At 38.5% G+C, this 14,690-nt stretch overlaps 4 pseudogenes; all 4 read right to left on the bottom strand.

Annotated features, from left to right (window-relative positions):
* Positions 1-535: 535 nt before the first annotated feature.
* LOC145644594 (5S ribosomal RNA) lies at positions 536-654 on the bottom strand (annotated as a pseudogene).
* Positions 655-1,557: 903 nt separating this feature from the next.
* LOC145649142 (5S ribosomal RNA) lies at positions 1,558-1,676 on the bottom strand (annotated as a pseudogene).
* Positions 1,677-2,689: 1,013 nt separating this feature from the next.
* LOC145650125 (5S ribosomal RNA) lies at positions 2,690-2,808 on the bottom strand (annotated as a pseudogene).
* A 1,345-nt stretch (positions 2,809-4,153) lies between these two features.
* LOC113583205 (5S ribosomal RNA) lies at positions 4,154-4,272 on the bottom strand (annotated as a pseudogene).
* Between the last annotated feature and the right edge of the window lie 10,418 nt (positions 4,273-14,690).

Here is a 14,690-nt window from a genome sequence, read left to right as displayed (position 1 = left end):
CTATTCCCTGGTACTTAAAGATTTCTATTTAATCTGTACACTTCACATACAAGCATATCAGTTGCAGATTAAATGAAAGTGATGCAAAAAAAACTTACAGCATCTGCTATTCCCAGGTGCTAACAGATAGTTTTTTTGATGAATCACTGCACTTCACATTCAGGCATGTGACTTGGAGAGTAAATGAAAGTGATGCAACAAAAACTTACAGCATCTGCTATTCCCAGGTGCTAACAGATAGTTTTTTTTAATTAATCACTGCACTTCACATCCTAGCATGTCATCTTGAAAGTAAATTAAAGTGATGCAACAGAAGGTTACAGCATCTCGTAGTCCAAGGTGCTAACAGATAGTTTTTTGATGAATCACTGCACTTCACATTCAGGCATGTGAGTTGGAGAGTAAATGAAAGTGATGCAACAAAAACTTACAGCATCTGCTATTCCCAGGTGCTAACAGATAGTTTTTTTTATTAATCACTGCACTTCACATTTGAGCATGTCAGCTTGAAAGTAAATTAAAGTGATGAAAGAAAAGCTTACAGCACCTGGTATTCTTAGGTAGGGTCCCAGCTCAGTACTATCCAGGCCCAAACTTGCTTAGCTTCCAAGGTCAGATGACATTGGGCGTTCTCAAGCTGTTGTGGCCGTAAGCCTTAAACACTTACTCAAATTGTCTAATCATAGCAAATATGATCAAAGACCAATCTGACAATTTTTTTTATTAATCCCTGCACTTGACATTCTAGAATGTTATCTTGAAAGTGAATTAAATGATGAAAAAAAGCTTACAACATCTGGTATACGGAGGCACTAACAGACAGTTTTTTTATTAATCACTGCACTTCACATTCAAGCATGTCAGTTGGAAAGTAAGTTAAAGTGATGCAATAAAAACTTACAGCATCTGCTATTCCCAGGTGCTAACAGATAGTTTGATATAATTATTCACTGCACTTCAAATTTGAGCATGATAGCTTGAACATAAATTAAAGGGATGCAATAAAATCTTACAGCACCTGCTATTCCCTGGTACTTAAAGATTTCTTTTTAATCTGTACACTTCACATACAAGCATATCAGTAGCAGATTAAATTAAAGTGATGCAACAAAAACTTACAGCATCTGCTATTCGCAGGTGCTAACAGATAGGTTTTTTTTATTAATCACTGCACTTCACAGCCTAGCATGTCATCTTGAAAGTAAATTAAAGTGATGCAACAGAAGGTTACAGCATCTCGTAGTCCAGGGTGCTAACAGATAGTTTTTTGATGAATCACTGCACTTCACATTCAGGCATGTGAGTTGGAGAGTAAATGAAAGTGATGCAAAAAAAACTTACAGCATCTGCTATTCCCAGGTGCTAACAGATAGTTTTTTTGATGAATCACTGCACTTCACATTCAGGCATGTGAGTTGGAGAGTAAATGAAAGTGATGCAACAAAAACTTACAGCATCTGCTATTCCCAGGTGCTAACAGATAGTTTTTTTTAATTAATCACTGCACTTCACATCCTAGCATGTCATCTTGAAAGTAAATTAAAGTGATGCAAGAAAAGCTTACAGCACCTGGTATTCCTAGGTAGGGTCCCACCTCAGTACTATCCAGGCCCAAACTTACTTAGCTTCCAAGGTCAGATGAGATTGGGCGTTCTCAAGCTAGTTTGGCCGTAAGCCTTAAACACTTACTCAAATTGCCTAATCATAGCAAATATGATCAAAGACCAATCTGACAATTTTTTTTATTAATCCCTGCACTTGACATTCTAGAATGTTATCTTGAAAGTAAATTAAATGATGCAATAAAAGCTTACAACATCTGGTATACGGAGGCACTAACAGCAGGTTTTTTATTAATCACTGCACTTCACATTCAAGCATGTCAGTTGGAAAGTAAGTTAAAGTGATGCAATAAAAACTTACAGCATCTGCTATTCCCAGGTGCTAACAGATAGTTTGATATAATTATTCACTGCACTTCAAATTTGAGCATGATAGCTTGAACATAAATTAAAGGGATGCAATAAAATCTTACAGCACCTGCTATTCCCTGGTACTTAAAGATTTCTACTTAATCTGTACACTTCACATACAAGCATATCAGTTGCAGATTAAATTAAAGTGATGCAACAAAAACTTACAGCATCTGCTATTCGCAGGTGCTAACAGATAGGTTTTTTTTATTAATCACTGCACTTCACAGCCTAGCATGTCATCTTGAAAGTAAATTAAAGTGATGCAACAGAAGGTTACAGCATCTCGTAGTCCAAGGTGCTAACAGATAGTTTTTTGATGAATCACTGCACTTCACATTCAGGCATGTGAGTTGGAGAGTAAATGAAAGTGATGCAAAAAAAACTTACAGCATCTGCTATTCCCAGGTGCTAACAGATAGTTTTTTGATGAATCACTGCACTTCACATTCAGGCATGTGAGTTGGAGAGTAAATGAAAGTGATGCAAAAAAAACTTACAGCATCTGCTATTCCCAGGTGCTAACAGATAGTTTTTTTGATCAATCACTGCACTTCACATTCAGGCATGTGACTTGGAGAGTAAATGAAAGTGATGCAACAAAAACTTACAGCATCTGCTATTCCCAGGTGCTAACAGATAGTTTTTTTTAATTAATCACTGCACTTCACATCCTAGCATGTCATCTTGAAAGTAAATTAAAGTGATGCAAGAAAAGCTTACAGCACCTGGTATTCCTAGGTAAGGTCCCACCTCAGTACTATCCAGGCCCAAACTTACTTAGCTTCCAAGGTCAGATGAGATTGGGCGTTCTCAAGCTAGTTTGGCCGTAAGCCTTAAACACTTACTCAAATTGCCTAATCATAGCAAATATGATCAAAGACCAATCTGACAATTTTTTTTATTAATCCCTGCACTTGACATTCTAGAATGTTATCTTGAAAGTGAATTAAATGATGAAAAAAAGCTTACAACATCTGGTATACGGAGGCACTAACAGACAGTTTTTTTATTAATCACTGCACTTCACATTCAAGCATGTCAGTTGGAAAGTAAGTTAAAGTGATGCAATAAAAACTTACAGCATCTGCTATTCCCAGGTGCTAACAGATAGTTTTTTTTAATTAATCACTGCACTTCACATCCTAGCATGTCATCTTGAAAGTAAATTAAAGTGATGCAAGAGAAGCTTACAGCATCTCGTAGTCCAGGGTGCTAACAGATAGTTTTTTGATGAATCACTGCACTTCACATTCAGGCATATGAGTTGGAGAGTAAATGAAAGTGATGCAAAAAAATATTACAGCATCTGCTATTCCCAGGTGCTAACAGATAGTTTTTTTTATTAATCACTGCACTTCACATTTGAGCATGTCAGCTTGAAAGTAAATTAAAGTGATGCAAGAAAAGCTTACAGCATCTCGTAGTCCAAGGTGCTAACACATAGTTTTTTGATGAATCACTGCACTTCACATTCAGGCATGTGAGTTGGAGAGTAAATGAAAGTGATGCAAAAAAAACTTACAGCATCTGCTATTCCCAGGTGCTAACAGATAGTTTTTTTTATTAATCACTGCACTTCACATTTGTGCATGTCAGCTTGAAAGTAAATTAAAGTGATGCAATATAAACTTACAACATCTGCTATTCCCAGGTGCTAACAGATAGTTTGATTTAATTATTCAATGCACTTCAAATTTGAACATGATAGCTTGAACTTAAATTAAAGGGATGCAATAAAATCTTACAGCACCTGCTATTCCCTGGTACTAAAAGATTTCTATTTAATCTGTACACTTCACATACAAGCATGTCAGTTGCAGATTAAATTAAAGTGATGCAACAAAAACTTACAGCATCTGCTATTCCCAGGTGCTAACAGATAGTTTTTTTTAATTAATCACTGCACTTCACATCCTAGCATGTCATCTTGAAAGTAAATTAAAGTGATGCAAGAGAAGATTACAGCATCTCGTAGTCCAAGGTGCTAACAGATAGTTTTTTGATGAATCACTGCACTTCACATTCAGGCATTTGAGTTGGAGAGTAAATGAAAGTGATGCAAAAAAAACATACAGCATCTGTTATTCCCAGGTGCTAACAGATAGGTTTTTTTAATAATCACTGCATTTCACATTTGAGCATGTCAGCTTGAAAGTAAATTAAAGTGATACAAGAAAAGCTTACAGCACCTGGTATTCCTAGGTAGGGTCCCACCTCAGTATTATCTAGGCCCAAACTTGCTTAGCTTCCAAGGTCAGATAAGATTGCGCGTTCTCAAGCTGGTGTGGCCGTAAGCCTTAAACACTTAGTCAAATTGTCTAATCATAGCAAATATGATCAAAGACCAATCTGACAATTTTTTTTATTAATCCCTGCACTTGACATTCTAGAATGTTATCTTGAAAGTAAATTAAAATGATGCAATAAAAGCTGACAACATCTGGTATTCGGAGGCACTATCAGACGGTTTTTTTATTAATCCCTGCACTTGACATTCTAGCATGTTATCTGGAAAGTAAATTAAAGTGATGCAATAAAAACTTACAGTATCTGCTATTCCCAGGTGTTAACAGATAGTTTTATTTGATTAATCACTGCACTTCACATTTGAGCATGTCAGCTTGAAAGTAAATTAAAGTGATGCAAGAGAAGCTTACACCAACTGGTAGTCCCAGGTGCTAACAGATATCTGAGGGGTTTGATTACTTGAAGAAGAATACAAAAATAAAAGATCCATGGGTAAATGAATGTTATTTTACTATATCACTATAATAGTGGACTTGGATAACTACAGTCATATTAAGACACGATGTCTGCTACTAGCTAGCTAGCTAAATGCTGCATAAACTTTTTTTTTTTAATGAATTAATTAATAATAATAATTTAAAAAAAACCACCTAAAACAGATTTCAGAGGATTAGTGCATATAAAGTTTATATATATAACACTTTGCTTGCACAGCTGATGTCTTTTCTCTGAAACCTTATGTACTTCACCATCTCTTACTATAGTACACTGCAGTTAATCACCTGGAATCTTTTTCGGGGATACACAGGCACACACATCCATATAAATTATAACACATAATATTATTCAACTCTATTATAAAATTCATATAATTATAACATATACACATTATATATACACACAAACCTAGCAAACCTATCAATAACTCAACTTTTCAGAAGAGCTCATCCTGATACGCCAATTTCAAGATTTTCTGGGAATTAAAATTAACTTATTTTTATTTTTATAATAAAACACATAGATAGCTACTTTACATTTAAGTACAGATCAACATATAACTACTACAAAAGGAAAACAACACAGCTATCATACATGATGTAGATAGATATAATACACCCATTTTATTCCAAACTCATGATGGTTTAAGTCTCAGTGTGACATAGGAAGCTGTTGCATAGGAAACGAACAGCATCGTTAACCAATATAGGTGGCTACTAAGCTGAGTTGACTAACTGCTGATGAGTATAGATATCCCAACATTAATTAAGGTTGGCTATGTAAACCGATATATTTCATATCAATAACAGAAATCAATCACGTAGGTTAGGTTAACCTAGCTAGTTTAGCTGACATTGAAATAAGCAAACATAGTTAGTTACATGAGCTAGATATCGCTAGCTAACGCTAGCTGTTTTCCCCTCAAATAGGAAACAATTCTAGCTTAGTTAACTAGCTTGGTTATTAGACAGCAGGCAAAGTGTTCCAATAAGTTGAGAAGTAGAACTAGAAGAGTAAATTCCAATATTTTCCTCAGGTAAAAACAGGTGGAGGTTAGCTATGCAGGCTGGCTAGCCAACTATAACATCACAGCTGTCACTCAACCTAGCTAAACTAGGTTAGCTAACCACCTAGAGGTTAGATAAATAGCTTTGTTTAATTTCCTTCATATTTTAAACAATAATCATCTCGAGTATTAGAAAATTAGCTTCTGTTAGACTCAATCAATAATTCTCTAAAGGTGTCTGAACAGTGTCATTTTAACTGACTTAAAGCCACTAAGAACAACTGGCAAACCAACGTATCTGTTATCTTCTTGCCTTTCTGAGAAACGTCTGTACAATGGCGGTGATATACACAAAGCACGCTGGTTCCTATCTTAACCATTTAATTATGGAGAAATTGTGCAATTTCCATTTAACAACTGCAAAAAATTACATTTAACATTTTGCTTTCAACACAAATTGCTCTATTAACCATCCCTTTTCCACCTTTTTGTACAAAATAAATAAAGGTTATAATATTTTTGAAAAAATTAATTTGTCAAACCTATCAACTGTTTGTCACGGACTGATCCGCCCCCATAAGTCACGTGGTAAGGCCCGCCGCGTGCAGGGGTCGACGTGTACTGTGAACCCCTGTTTTGTAACCACGCCCCTTCCGGATTGCATACACGGGCACAGGGTTTATCGTAAAGTGTTGATCTGTCTAGTTTCTATCCATGTGTGCTCTCTTGGTGGTTTACGTAGTTTCCGTTAATGTGTATACGTCTTCGTTTAATGTTAAATGTATAGTCATGTTTTCTGTAAGTATTATTTGTGAGTGCCACCTTTGTCATGTTTTATGTTAATAAACATGTTTCACCGACGAGGAAGTCTGTGCGTCCTGCCCCACACCCTGCGGCAGTCGGACCAGCTACATTACAGTATTTTAATTATGAAAAGGAATGTCTCACAGTGACTTCGGATTGCTGAAGTGTGGTGGGACAAGTGCTAAGGCATTTTAGCTTTATCACAATTATTACCTTTAATAAGACCTGCCAGTTTAAGGAAGCTTGTTTCTCTCCATTTACCAGCCCACTGTCTGTGATGAGGTTAGAGGTCTTCCCCATCACAGAGCAATTTTGCTGTTCATGGTGTTTGTGTTTATTAGTTCATGTATTTAAACCCCGTCTTGTTCCCGGTGTCTTTGCTGTTCATCTGTGTCTAACTGGTGTATGTTAATTCTAGCCTTCATTTGTTCAAGCCTCTTGTGTTTAATTCTAGCTGCTGTTTGTGATTATTAGTTGTTCTGTATTCTCATACTCTCTGTATTCATAAATTGAGCCTGGGCTACTCTAACAATGACCATTCTGGACTTGCCATATATGATAACATAATGATGGTGGATCTGGCATGTATGAGAAAAAAAGAAATTGTGCACTTCTGTGAAGACAGTCCTCAAGCTGTGGGTGGAGACACTGTGATTGGGGTGGTATAATGCTAATGCCTCCCCTTTTGACGTTTAAGGGGAGCCAAATCTGAAAAGCTTGTTTTAGCCCATGTTTTCTGACACAGTCAGCCCACAACAATCTGGCTGTTGTCTTATTTCACAGTTTGTGTGTTGGTATGCAGTCAAGATACCCAAATATATGTACAAGCACTAAACGTGAATTTTTCATATGTGCACTTTAAATAATTAATGCATGCATAACAGTGTAATGTTATTACACTAGACTATGGCCTTTAAGTTTTGTTTTAAGATGAGTAGAAGTTTTTGTTGTTGTTGTTTTTTGTTTGTTTGTTTTGTTTTGGGTTTTTTTGTGTGGGAGCAAGCAACTGAGGACAGGTTTCTGTGCAGGTTGGAAGTGGGTGGAAGTGTCCTCTTTGAGAAATGCCCTGTTAGGAGGAGATGGAGCAAAGAAAGAAGCCTGCTAAAGCCTGTTTTTGCAGTGTGTGCTCTTCAAGTCAAGCTGTGCTGGTGTCCTCACTTGGGTAACAATTAAAAGATTTATACACAACGCAAATGTAAATACGCTACGCATGCATGAATGAGAAAAAAGAATGAATGAATATCAGTTATTAAATCTCTAAGAATATTCCTACTTTTGCACCAAATGTGGCCTGCATATGAGTGTCAAAATAATAATGAAAACGTCACATTCTTGTATATCGTGGTCTTGGAAAATAACATGTTTTTGACATAAATGCAGGTGGCCGTGGTGATAGAACGTTCTACAGAAAGCGCTGACAACCATAAACATGAAATAAAGTTCACTTACCCATTAGCTGCAATCTCTGTCTTATCCGCTGAAAGACGTAAATTTAGTTGGCTTAACTGATCAGCTTTCAAACGTGGCCTCTATTGCCAGTAACTGTACTGAGTGGTGACATGAGCCTTTATATAAAGCGCGGTACTTGTGACGTCAGAGACAATGATATCACTCAAATGCTGGCAATAAAGACTTTCATGTTTTTGTTCTATACTAAAACTAGCAGGAATACAGCTATACATATTAATTTCATGTTTATTCTCATCATTTTGATGAGAATATCTGATGTCTTCCGACAGGGTGCATGACGAGAAGTGTTGGGGAAACCCATATCACCTGTTGATGATGCATCTGTTCACAAATACATGGGTCCAATCCATCACCTGTTCTTAAAGTAAACATGTATCACTTGTTTGTAAAATGCATATGCACCAGCTGTTTATAAATTGCACATTTACTGAATATAGAATAAAATGCAGTTCATAATAACTGAATTGTTAAGAACTTACATGATGTATCAGATTGTGTTTTATGCCATGTTTCTGATTTTTATTTTTGGTTGAAATTAATTTAAAATGTTTTGAATTTTTTTTTAATTTTTGAATTTTATTTTTATTGATTAAATCGGAAAGTTCTATATGGTCTGACTGGTTTATTTTTCTATGGTTTACCTTTCTTACACAGTTTCAGTTTAGTTCTTAATTGAACTCTCAAGCTTCAGATCTCACTTCCAGTTCCTGTGGCCTTTATTTTATGTCTGTAATAGATTTAGTGCAATTGTAATAAAATACAGACAGACCATGGATTTTAATTACAGTTGTGAAATGAATGAGTAAGTGTAAAACAATACATGAAGACATACAGAGGCATTTCTTTACTAAAATGAGATGATAATTATTACTTTTGTCAAACTCAAGGATGCTTTACGAATATCACTTTTTTACACACTCATACACCTGATGAGAAGTGGCAGCCAATTTGCACACAGTATACTCTCTATCAGAAACCACAGCCCCCTGGGTGACTGCACCAGGTGCAAGGAAAGGAGTTGGTTAAGACCAGGACAGAGCACCAACCATCACTGGACACACACACACACACACACACAGAGAGAGGACAATTTCGAGTATCCAACCCACGCATAACGTTTAGTAAATATATTCAACCGTCTAACTTTAGGCAAAAATATCCTTCTCATATGTGACATTATTGAACAGGTCAGATGCTTGCAGATTTATAAATGGGGTTTTTATTCACAGGTGACATTAATAATCCAGTGACAAGGATCTGGTGAGGTTGTGCTGGGGAAGCAGGGAGTTGTAGTTACGAAAGGGGGTGATAGTGTGACATTATGGAATTGATATCATACCACATATTAATCTGTGATGATAAAACAAAGCAAACCCCTGCCTAAAATCCAGCACACACTACAAAACTCATAAATGATCTACAAACTTGTTACCATGCAGGACAATATAACACATGGACTTTATTGTCATTATTACTGTATCATTTCACACACCAAAACCCTCCCACTAAATGTTAAAATGTTGGCTTCAGACAAAAAACAAAAAACGTGCATTTTTAAACATGCCCTTTTAAAGATTAACTGTTAATATACAAAAGTAGTCGCTGATGTTTATAAATCAGTCTTTTATACTCAAATTGATAACATGCATAGACGCTCTTGCCCTTTAAAACATCTAAAATAATACATCCCCCTCTTGTGGACAAATTAATGAACAACATCCCATGCATGTCCAAAGAACCAGCAGCCTTGTTCCACTGATCTTAGGCCAGTTTTGCAGTTGATCTGTTGATATATTAGTGAGTGTCCTCACTCGTTATATGCTATATGAGACCAGAGTTTTCCATAACACTAAAGTGGTAGAACACTGCTGATTTTAGTTTTCTATACATTTTATTTTTTTCTTTGCCGTTCCACGTTTTGGTTTGAAAGCAGTTGGGAAACACTCCTTTAACCAGGACCCGACCCCATCACTAGTTCACAACAGACAATGATAGGTAACTCAACTATATATCAACTTAAATGGTCCGCAGCAGGGTTTTAATTATATGTTAGCCACCATATGACTCAGCATAAGTACTCTGCTCAGTCAGTTTATTTGTCATGTACTTGACAAAGACAGGATTCTCAATAGCGATCATTTCTGAGGACTCTTCCCAAGACATTTTCATGATGATCTAGCTAGCTGGTATGACAAACAGGAATCATCCCATACACTAATGTTTTTTTTTTTGTTTTGTTTTTTTATCACCGAAGCCTACACTTTTGACTAGAGACAAATTTAGAGATTGTCTTTACATACCCAAATGTATGATTCGTTTGGTGTAACATTAGGTTCCCTTAGTGGTGGAAACAAACTCAGGTCCCTTTGTATGGGAGACTTGTAAAAACAACACCCACAGAAAATGGAGAAAAGGACCCAAGTGCACAACAGTTCAGAGTTACAAAATAAAAACTCAACTGCACCAGAACAGCGGTCTCTGCTATCAGTCTGCATGATTTTTAATTTTTAATTTACTTTTACTTTTTCCTTTTGTAGTATCACACCTAAACATAAGTATTCTTGGCTCACGCTAGCCGTCATATTCAGGCTAATCTGAGCTCACGCCTCAGCAGGGAAGCTAGATAATGTTAGCCAAGTTAATTTAATTTAAGCAACATTAGCTACTGTACGATTTGAGTCTTTACTAGTAAACAATGTCAGATTTCTCATTGCATTTATATATCAAAGTTCAAAGAGGTTTTATCGTCATTTCAGCTATATACAAGTACACAACAAAAACAAGAGTGTTCCTCCAGGACCATGGTGCAACACAAAACAACAGTGCAACAGAACATGCTACACAAGTGCAAACAGTCCAATATAGTGCAAAAATGTCATTAAATAAACAATAATAAATACAGAACAGGACAAATACAAAATGAGTAGACAGTGCAATTATTTAGTGCAGTACACAGTACTGGGAATATGTAAAGTGAGTTGTGCATAGGAGTCAGTGACATGCTACACTGAACATAGTCACTGGTAGCAGCCAGAACAGGTCAGAGTACAGTGCTGGTTTAGTACAGTACTCTAGCAGCAAGTAGGATAATGTGCAAGACTGCAACAGGAGTGCATAGTTTATTTGTTTGAGGTTTGACTTCAGCACTAGTCCGATGCAAAACAATGTGAGTGTGTGTATAGATGTGTGTGTGTGTGTGTGTGTGTGTGTGTGTGTGTGTGTGTGTGTGTGTGTGTGTGTGAGACTGTGTATAAGCATGTATAAAAGTGCCGATTTTTGAATCTGAATTGGAATTGGAGTTAGCCAGAGTTCAGGAGTCTGATGGCTTCTGGGAAGAAGCTGTTCCACAGTCTGGAGGTGCGGGACTGGATGCTGCGGTACCTTCTTCCTGATGGCAAAAGGGTGAACAGTTCATGTGAGGGGTGTGTGGGGTTTTTCACAATGTTGGTGGCTTTCCAGATGCAGCGTGTTATGTAGATGTTCGTGATGGAGGGAAGAGAGACCCCAATGATCTTCTCAGCTGTTCTCACTATTCTCTGGAGGGTCTTGCGGTCAAAGACGGTGCAGTTCCCAAACCAGGTAATGATGCAGCTGCTCAGGATGCTTTCTACAGTACCTCTGTAGAAGGTAGTGAGGATGGGTGATGGGAGATGGGCTTCCCTCAGCTTCCGAAGGAAGTAAAGACGTTGCTGGGCTCTCTTGGTGATGGAACTGGTGTTCAGGGTCCAGGTGAGGTTCTCCGCTATGTGAACACCAAGGAACTTGATGTTCTTGACGATCTCCATTGAGGAGCCGTTGATGGCAAGCGGGGAGTGATCTCGCCTTGCTCTCCTGAAGTCAACAACCATTTCTTTTGTCTTGTCAACATTCAGATACAGGTTGTTGACCTTACACCAGCTCACCAGTTCTCGTACCTCCTCTCTGTATGCTGACTCGTTGTGTTTGTTGATGAGACCCACCACGGTCGTGTTATCGGCGAACTTGATGATGTGATTCGAACTGTGCATTGCTGCACAGTCATGAGTCAGCAGTGTGAACAGCAGAGGGCTGAGTATGCTGCCCTGGGGAGCACCAGTACTAAGTGTGGTGGTGTTGGAAGTGCTGCTCCCAATTCGGACTGACTGAGGTCTACCAGTCAAGAAATCCAGGATCCAGTTGCAGAGGGAGGTGTTCAAGCCCAGTAAGCTCAACTTTCCAATCAGATGCTGAGGAACAATGGTGTTGAATGCTGAACTGAAGTCTATGAAAGGCATTCTTACGTAGGTGCCCTTTTTATCCAGATGTGTGAGTGCCAGATGAAGTATGGTAGAGATTGCATCATCTGTGGAGCGGATGGAGCGGTACGCGAACTGCAGGGGGTCCAGAGAAGGGGGAAGCTGGGTCTTGATGTGTCTCATGACGAGTCTCTGGAAGCACTTCATGATGATGGATGTGAGTGCGATGGGACGGTAGTCGTTGAGACACGACACCATGGGCTTCTTAGGCACAGGGACGATGGTGGTGGTCTTGAAGCATGTTGGGACCACGGCGCAGCTCAGAGAGATATTGAAGATGTCTGTCAGGACATCTGCAAGCTGGTCAGCACATTCTCTGAGCACACGACCCGGGATGTTGTCTGGTCCAGCAGCTTTCCGTGGGTTAACTCCACGCAGAGTACGCCTCACATCAGCCGCCGTCAGGCACAGCACCTGGTCATTTTGCGGAGGGATGGACTTTTCTGCTGCAACGTTGTTCTGCGCTTCAAACCGTGCATAGAAGTCATTCAGTGCATCTGGGAGGGAGGCATCACTGTCACAGGAAGGTGATGTTTTCCTGTAGTTAGTAATGGCCTGAATGCCCTCCCACATGTGCCATGTGTCACCAGTGTCCATGGATCCTCTGTGCGTGTGCACGCTTTGCTTCCCTGATCACACGTGACAGTTTGGCTCTTGTTTCCCTGAGAGCCTCTCTGTTACCCGTTCTGAAGGCTGAGTCACGGGTCTTCAGTAGCATGCGCACCTCAGCAGTCATCCATGGCTTCTGGTTGGGGCGTGTGGTGATGGTCTTGAAGACAGTAACATCATCAATGCACTTGCTGATGTAGCCAGTCACTGATGCTGTATACTCTTCCAGGTTAACAGTGCCACCATCAGTAGCAGGCTCCTTGAACGCGATCCAAGTCGTCTGCTCAAAACAGTCCTGAAGAGCAGAGATGGCTCCTGCTGGCCAGGTTCTCACCTGCTTCAGAAGCGGTTTCGAGCGTCTGACGATCGGTCTATATGGAGGAATCAACATTACCGACACGTGATCAGAGTATCCGAGGTGGGGGCGGGGCTCCGTCCGGTACGCGCCGGAAATGTTTGTGTAAACAAGATCCAGCGCGTTCGTTCCTCTCGTTGCAAAGTTCACATGTTGATGGAATTTGGGCAGTACTGACTTGACGTTTGCGTGGTTGAAGTCTCCGACGACAATAAACAGTCCGTCTGGATGAACGTTCTGCAGTTCACTAATCGCTCCATACAGCTCCTGGAGAGCCTCTCGTGTGTTCGCGCTGGGTGGAATGTACAGCGCGATTATAAACACGGAGGTGATGTAAATAAAAAGGTCGGCATCTGACAATAGCAAACTCTCCACCACCGGTGAGCAGTACTTAACGACAAGCACAGAGTTTTTACACCAGGACTCATTGATATAAATTGATGTTTTGATTTAAATAATCCCTTTAAAACATGCATTTGTTATGTTAATCCACGGTTACAAAATTTTATTTTACATTAGATAAATTTCAGTATTTTTTTGTTATATTATTGACATTTCCATGTCAATTCCTGAAATCCAGGAGAAATCTGTAAAATAAAAAGGATAAAAGGTGTTATATTACAGATTCTTTTACAGTACACTTTTTGCTGAAAAACATGTTCACACAGTTTTCAAAACCAAATCAAAAACTACACACAATAACTATAGTTCATAGTAAGAACTAATTAGACAGTGTTACAAAAACTAAAACTATTGTATTATTTATTTTTTTTTATATTCTGTAGGAAATAACATCTATTGCCAAAAGTGATTTTAATTTATTATGTCACAAAATTTCCAATATATTCCATATAGACACAATAATGAGAAGTGAAAAACCTAATTGTGGGTGGGAACAAAATGTCATATAGTCTGCTAAGGAAGTCCACAATGAATTCTGTTTTATGGATGAATTGTGACATGACGATAGACTACCCCTTTAGGCTGCATTTTCCCTCTTTGCCCAGATGCAGCCACTGTAGCTCTTTGTGTTGTGATGATGCCTTTTGGCCAGATTTAATCTAGCCTCATGAATGTAGATGCATTCAATGTGTTCAGCATTTGCTTAAAGATCAAGCATTTTCTGAATAAGTCATAACCAGGTTACAGTGCTGGGTTAGTGAATATGTATCCAATATTGTAACACAGTAATAAAACAGAATTCTACAGTAAAGTGATAGGTACTTGTGCACACACATTTTGCATTTCTTCACATCAGAATTCTTTGCAAATGAAATGAAATATATTTGTTTCATACTCATCCTAGGTTTGTTCTGAACATGTTAAATGGTTGATGTCGAAACATTCCTCATGTTGTGGAATATGCCATTGTCTTCTGATAGGTATCGTGCGGTATTGTTGAGGTAGCTGTGTTTTTTACACAGAGCCTTATAGTAGAACCTTGGGTGTGT

Source organism: Electrophorus electricus, chromosome 13 (assembly GCF_041902795.1).
Source record: "Electrophorus electricus isolate QZ-2024a chromosome 13, ASM4190279v1, whole genome shotgun sequence".
NCBI classification, from domain to species: Eukaryota; Metazoa; Chordata; class Actinopteri; order Gymnotiformes; family Gymnotidae; genus Electrophorus; species Electrophorus electricus.
Note: the sequence above shows the minus strand (reverse complement) of the source record. Positions and strands in the feature narration are given on the sequence as shown.